The following is an 8,134-nucleotide window of genomic DNA, read 5'->3' on the forward strand; positions in this document are numbered from 1 at the left end:
AACTGTTGGCATAGGTTCTGGTCCAAGTCCAAGGGCCTGGGAAAAAGGAGTGCTGATGGCCTAATTCCCAGTCTGAGGGCAGGAGAGGACCTATGTCCCATCAAGTGGTCAGGCAGAGGGGGAGAGAGCTCTCCCTTCCTGCCTTTTGTTCCGTCCACATCCTCAGCGGGTCTGCCCACACACACTGGGCAGGGCAGTCCGCGAAGCCTGCCAGTTCAGATGTTAACTTTTTTCCAGAAACACTCTTACAGACACATCCATCAACAATGTTTGATGAGATACCTGGGCACCCCGTGGCCCGGGCAGGGTGACACATGAAATTAACCCTCATAAGCAGCTTTGCAGGAATGACCCCCGGTGCTGTGGCCATCGGAATGGCTCTCCCAGTCCCGATGGGGCGACGGAGGTCTGAATGCCTCCGGCTGCTGGAAGGAGGCTTCTCAGCTCTCTTCTGAATGCTGGGAGGAGGAGTTTTTAAACAGATTTTCAAATGTCCCATCCCGCTACAATATGTAGCAAAAAAGGGCCATAAATTCTTTCCTCCCTGCTCCCTGCCTGTGCAAAGGGACTTTGAAGGTTATCCCATCAAGAGATTTGAAGTCTGTCCTGGCTGGTGAAGCTCAGTGGATTGAGTGTGGTGGGCCTGGGAACCAAAGGGTCACTGGTTTGATTCCCAGTCAGGGCACATGCCTGGGTTGCAGGCCAGGTCCCACCACCCCTGGTAGGGGGTGCACAAGAGACAAGAGGCAACCACACATTGATATTTTTCTCCCTCCCTATCCCTCTCTCTAAAAATAAATAAATTGAGAGAGAGAGAGAGAGAGAGAGAGAGATTGATTTGAAGTCTATTTTCCCATCCCTCAAATCTGTGCCTGGGCATGTGTCTGGTTTGGACTTAAATGTAACATTAGAAAATGTGATGCAAGCACTGACCTGGAAAGTACCTGTGCCTTGGGGCTTCTCTTGCTTCTCTTGGGAACCTTGTGACCACCGCCACATGAGCATGCCCTGGCTAGTCTGCTGTACGATTGCAGACGGGTCGGCGAGCTGTCTTTATCGTCCCCAGCTGACATACAGCTGATTGCCACACACGTCACCAGGCCATCGCAGACCATTCGACCCCAGTCGAGCCGGCCCAGAGTGGAAGGATTATTCAGCTGACCCATGGAATTTGAAGACACAGAATAATGTTTCTTGTTGTAAGCCAATTCGTTGGGGGGGTGGTTTGTTACACAGCAAATGCTAACAGATACACAAACTTTCAGGATGTTTTTAAACAGGTTTCTATAACTTTAAAAAGCATTCATGTGTCAGGATTCCTGAGTCATTTTCAGGAAACTAGAAGCCCGGCATTTGCTTATTGCTGTGCGAAGACTTGCACTGTACTGACCCTCTGAGGCCAGAAATGAACCCCTTGCACAACGGAAGAGAACCCTGAGCAGAGGAGAGTGGAACCAATGGTCGCAGGGCCCCTGCTCCAATCTCCTCTAAAGCTACGGAAGGCTAGTGACTGAGAGGTGTTCCCCAGAAGGCCCCTCATGGTTGCTTAGCTTCACGGTCTTCTGATGGACTAGACGGACACTTTCCCGAAGGCCTCCAAGGCCCATTAACGGGAAGAGAAGTAAGCTTTACCCAGGGCTGAAGACAAACTCTGCCCAGACTGCATGTGATGGAAACATGTGGGCCGGAAAGGCTAGTTGTCCACCTGTCCCCTCACTGCCTGGAAATGCTTGGGTCATTAGTGGGTGGCCTTGGATGCCAGCCCCACCATGGGAGCCCACAGGTGGTAGCAGTTAGCAGGTATGACTAGGAAGCATATGCCATTTCAGGTTCAAATGAGCAAATGTGTATAAATGGAGGATTAGTCTCTATCAGATCAAAGCAACTTAGGTACATTAAGTGCCTATTAGGTACAGGTGGACTCCATTTAGGTGGCGGGAGTGAAGCTCCTGCTTTGGCAGCACCTCTATTTGGCCAACGTGGCATTTTGGCAGAAAACAATACAAATGTGACAGAAAAGGGTGCAGGGGTGGAAAGTTCCCGCAACAGGCTTCTCTGTTCCATTCTGTGACCTGGCGGGCACTGCCTAGACTTTGAGAATGGCGGCTTGCGGTTGGACACAACACAACTGAAGTGGTAGAGACAGGAATTGCACTGACCGTGGGGAGCGAGGAGGGGCAGCACGTGGCGGGGCTGGCAGGGAGCAACCTTGGGTGGCTCATGCCACTTCTCTGCCCTGGTGTTGCCATCCCTGGGGTGAGTGCCAAAGGAAACAATGCAAGTAAGAGCGCTTTGTATGGAGCGCTATACAAATATTATGCCTTCGGATGCCTTAACATTTTATTTTGTTATGTTTTTGGAAAACGTAATGTGTACATGGTAAAACAAATTTTCAAAAGGAAAATTTCAAACAGTCAAAAGGAATGTGGTAAAGAAGTTTTCCTCTTCCCTAGGATCAGGTTTTTTGTGCCCCCTCTAGAAATATTCTATGCATATATACACAGTAAAGTAAATATATATATGTATGTGTGTATATATACTCATTCGTACTTCCCTTTGGTTTAACACAAGTTGGTGTATACCATAAAAATATCCTAAGCTTTACTTGTTTTATTATTATGTTTTAAAATTTTCTGCTTTCTGGCTGAACAGGTCTTACTCCTGCCCAACTTTATGGACAAATCAAATGGTGTGTATTGTAAGCATACAGTGTGATTCGGTATTTGTAGATAGTGAGAAATGATTACCACAATCCAGTAAACTCACGCACCTATCCCCTCACGTAGTCGCCTTCGGAATTTTCTTGTTGGTGAACAATAGGGCTTAGAGAGGCTTTGGGGTCGCTGACAGGTCTACTCTTTCTCGTTGAGCGGCTGAGGATGTTCCATATTCCATCGCTGCTGGGACGCCCTGCAGGGCATCTAACCGTCCCCTGTGGGTGCAGTTTCTACTCCGTGCTCCAAACAGCACTGCAGCGATTATCCTCGGACGTTCAGCTTTTCACCCTTGTTGGGAAGGTGCTATTTCAGTTTTGATAGGAGCTGCTAGCTTGTCCCCCACAGATGGTGATTTTTCCAAGAGAAAGCTCTCTCTCTCTCTCATCAAGAAACAGGCAGTCATGGGGGGCACCAGCTCACTGGAAGCTTGCATCTGATGAAGCTGAGGAGAGAAGTTTATTTTTCTGGGAGGGCCTTCACTGTCTCATATGGCAAAGTGGCTTAGAGCCCACACCCTGGAGACAGACCACCTGGGTTCAGATCCCAGCTCTACCATTTAGTGAGTGCCACCGGAGGCAAAGTGACTGAACCTCTCTGTGCCTCAGTCCCCCCATCAGTCAAATGAGTGGAATAATCCCAGCCACTTCGGGGTTTCTCAGCCAGCCTCGGCACTGCTGACATTAAGGGCTGGACAGCCCTCTGTTTGGGAGGGGTGGGGCTGTGCTGTGCATTGTTGGGTGTTTAGCGGCCTCCCTGGCCTCTACTCACTAGATGCCAGTAGTCTTTCCCCTTCAGTTGTGGCAGACGTAAGTGTCTCTAGACATTGCCAAATGCCCTCTGAGGGCAGGGCAAAATCCTCCCCTCCCAGGGAGCATCAGTGGCTCACTGTGAGGGTTCTGTGAGTGAGTTATTATGTAGAGAGCACTTAGAACAGAGCTGGTACATAGTAAATGCTATAGAAAGGTCTGCGATTATTATCATTCCTGAGCCCTAAGGCTTACCTTATGGGAAATAAGTAGTTTGGATAATAAGTGGGCTCGAGTGAGACAGGGAGCATGGTTAAGCCCATATCTGATGCCACTCCGGAACAAGACTCCGGTCCCTCTTCTAAGATCATGGGTCAGCAGTGTCAGTATTAATCATAGTCTCATCCCTCTGGGGTTCCACTGCGGGGCTCCGGGTATCCTGTGGCAGACTTAACAAGACCCAGTGCTAACGGCCAGGTAAGCTGTCGCAGGTGCTGCCCTCGTCCATTTTACATCCATCCCCTCCCGCATTTCCCACATGGTGGCTGCTTCACATCAGCTCTAAGCTTTCCCTAAATCCGTGGCCCCTGAAACAACAGGCTGCCCACATAATTCACCCCAGAAAGGGGGCATCCAAACACAAAAAGGGAGAAAGAGAAAGAATAAAAAGGCTGAGTTTCTTTAAATTTCTGGCTCTGTACCGCAGAAGCATTTCCAATGAAAAATAAAGAATTCTTTCTTCTGTGTCTGTTTCAGCTGGCATCCAGCTTTTGCCTTATGAATAATGTCACCGCATCATTATTCTGTCCCACAAGGTGAAACAAAATGAGCAACTTGACAACCAGAAGTGTGCTTGTGGGGAGGAAAGGGCTCATTTAAAAGCTTTTTCAAGTAATGTTGCTGTGTTCCCTACTATTTTACCACACACCCTCGGGTTTTTTTTCAAACTTATGTGAAAGTTGTTACTTTGCCTACAAGGTGTATAAATAATGCCTCTTGGAAGTCCCCCCCCCACCTTTTTTAAACTGCTTTTAGTCTTTTGGGATTCCTGGAGTGTCTACAAATAGATTAGCCTCTAAGAATTCTGAGTAACCATGGTTAGAAAAAAACACTGGTTTAATTAGCCATGGTCCTATTTTTGAAATTACATCTGCTCTCTCTCTCTCTTTCTTTTTAAAATGAGGATTGGTCTTTGCAAAAACTTCAAGAGGATGGATTTTTTTTGGGGGGGGGAGGGGAGTGCATGTTAGTTTTGATTTAAATTAATTTTCATGCTTTTGAAAGCGAAATCAAGAGTATTGAGTGAATAATGTAGCATCATACATTAAACATGATCAACCAAAGAGAGCTGAAAAGAAATGATTGCAGATAAATGAATCGCTGGGAATCCTGGATCACCGGATGTGTGCTGCTGTACTGAGTGATAGCAAATCATCGTCTGCATTTCTGCTTTGCACGGCGACATCAGTTTTTCATCTTTAAGTCCCCAGCCTTGATTAATCATTGAAGTGATGAAAATTAGAGCGCCACGTGCCTCGCTGACGGGTCACAGAGAATCAGAAGGCAGGCGCAGAATCCACAGGGCTAGATTCCCAAGCTTGAAAGTCTTTACCTGGTTTCTCACCAGATACAGTTTTTCATTTCTGAAATAGTGGCTGAAATGGCCACCGCTTTTTTAGAAGGTAAAATTGTAGCAATACTTCTTAACATCAGAACTCTTTTCACGACAGTGTTTCCCCTGATGACAACTCTCCAATGATACTTGGTTTTGTTTAAATGTGTGCCCCTAAAATTGTTTGGGGCGGGGGGGCGGTTATTAAAAAATTTAACGTTTATTGGATACGGTATTAGTCCCTGACTTCAGCATTTGTCTTTAAAGAATTCTGAATGCACATGGAAATCACAGGAAATCACTTTTGGGGGGTTGTCTATGTTAGTTATCTTTTGCTGCATACAAATTACCCCCAAATCTGTTAACTGAAACAACAAAAGATCTAGGAATCTGGTGGAGTGTAGCTGAGCATGTCTAGTTCGGGGTCTCAAACAAAGCCCAGTTAAGGTGCACTGACCAGGGCGGAGGTCATATCAAGGACTGATCGGAGCATGATCTGCTTCCACTCTCACTCACAGGGCTCTAGGCAGCCGATAGGTAGCCCTCACTGCCGTGGGTGGAGATGTCAGTTCTACGCTGGGGGGCCTCTCCAGAGGGCAGCTCTAACATGGCAGCTGTCTTTCTTCAAAGCAAGTGACAGAGGGCAGTCCCAAATGAAAGTCACAGTATGTTGTAACCTAATCTGGGAAGTGAGAACCCCTACTTTTTTCTTTTTGTTACAAAGAAGCCACTAGGTCATATTCAAGTGGAGGGGATTTCACAGGGTCTGAATACCAGAACAGGATCACACTGGGCCATCCTAGGCCTCCTGCCACACCATTTTGCCATAAGGCGCATTATCCTGGCATTAGGTAAAGCCCTCTGACACCACAGTGGCTGTTAAATAACCATCGCTTCGGGTGTCTAGAATTCAGGTGAAGAGTTTACAGTAATAGATATTCCTTCGTCCTGGGTGGTAATCTCTCCATAAAGCAAAGTGGGGGTGGGGGAGTATATAAAACAGAATGACAGCAGAGGTTCTCTCGGTTCCCATTTTAATAGGAAAACATAAATCCAATTTTAATGATGAACCTCCAAACATTCCAAGTGTGAGTGTAAAATGGCACAGTCACTTTGGGGAAAGAAATTCGATGATATTTTTAAAAGTTAAATATAAATTTACCGTGTCACCGAACATTTCATTCCTAGGAATCTACTCAGGAGAAATGAAAAGATGTGACAACCTAATGTTTACAAATGTTCACAGCAGCATTATTCATAGTAGCCAAAAACTTGAAACAATCTAAATGCCCACCAACTGGTGAGTAGACCACAAATATACAACTGAGTACTACTCGGTGATTATGAGTGAAATGCTGACCCCTGCTACGATGGACGTGGATAAACCTCAAAAACAATATACTAAGAGAAAGAAGGCAGACGAAGACCACCCACTGTAAGATTCCTTCCATATGAAAAGTCTAGAACAGATAAGTCTACCGAGACATAAAGTAACTTTGTTGGGGCTGAGGATGGGAACTAGGAGTCACTGCTAATGGGAACGAGGGATCCTTTTGGGGTTAGGGAAAGGTTTTGAAATTAGTGGTTATGGTTGCATAACTCTGTAAATGTATTGAAATCATTGAGTTGTATAAACAAAATGGGTAAGTTCCATAACATAAATTTTACTTTAATAAAACTGATAAACATATTCTCAATGATAATGGGTGAAAACTTGAGCTTTCTCAGCGTAAATGAAATCAAGTTCAATTGTGTTTCAGGCCTTCTTATTTCACTTCCCTTTTTCCTTCCATCTGTCTGAAATTTGGTCCTAAGATTGAGTTCTGGGAACTTGGTCCCTGATATGGCTAATTGCCAAATCATTAAACCACAGAAAGTTGATTGTATTGCTATTATGGTCCTATTTCTTTTCCCTCCTCTGGTTTCTTAATCTCAATTTCCTTTGGGTTAATTTTTAAAGGATTTTGCAACTACTGGTTTAAAAGAATACTACTCCCCCCTTCCACCCCCCAGTCTTCTTTTTACTCAGATAGGAAATAAAGCTGATTTTCATACTTTTCAGGTGTTTGCAGAATATAATGATCATTTCTGCCTGGACTAAATAGGAGATTCATTTCAATTTGGCTACTGGAGACTCGTGGCTTAATCATTCTCTAAGTATACTATGTTTTTATCTGGAATACTGAGGGGAATTTTGGTGTTTTCTTCCTATAATTTCCTAAAGTAACTTCACTTTTTGAAAAATTCTTCACTTAAAAAAAATTACGTACTTGCTTTCAGTTTAATTGCAACACATTTAAAAAACGGGCTACTGTGCTGGCTAACAACCTAAGTTAAAGTAAAACTTCTGAAGGGGCCAAGGTCTAAAGTTCGCACATTCTTGTGAGGTCTGTTCTGTCTCCACTGTAGGAGACCCCATTATCCATAGCTCTACCAATCACGTACACTTCCTTTTGAGTCCCATGAATGAAGAAAAAGAAGTTCAAGGGAGGGGAAATGGGTTCAAATGAAGGTCAGATACCCAAGAGTTTTCTGGTTACTGTGTTGCAGGAGTGGAAAAAGTGGGGGAAAAGGTAACCAGATGTGAGTGGCCCCGGGAGGTTGCTTGACTCCAACCATTAGTCCTGGCAGGGGAAGAGAGGACGGCCTGCCTTTGGGACGCCAAGTGACATTGAGAGAGCCTACTGTGTGCCAGGTGCTGGGAATACAAAGAAAACTATGAGATGCTTGTGTTCAAGGTGCTTTACACGGAACGTAGCGAGACATAATGTCCGCCCTGATGGCATTCGCAGTCCTTTTTTTAGGTTGCATCAGGTGGGGGCAATCTCGGGTTCTCTTAGCAGTCTGAGGACGTTGAAGGAATATTGGGGGGCGGGGAAGAAACGCTTCCCTCAAGTCCTCTGTACTAGGCCAGCCCCGCAGGCAAAGACAGACACGCCCTCTCCAAAGGGCAGACCCGCCTCGAGGAGGGCGGACCTGGGCAGGGCCGGCCGCCGGGCCCTCGCCCGACCCCCGCGAACGCGGCCCTGCGCGGCGCCCGCTCCTCACGTGTCCCTCCC

The sequence above is a fragment of the Desmodus rotundus genome, chromosome 7, assembly GCF_022682495.2.
Source record: "Desmodus rotundus isolate HL8 chromosome 7, HLdesRot8A.1, whole genome shotgun sequence".
Classification (NCBI taxonomy): Eukaryota; Metazoa; Chordata; class Mammalia; order Chiroptera; family Phyllostomidae; genus Desmodus; species Desmodus rotundus.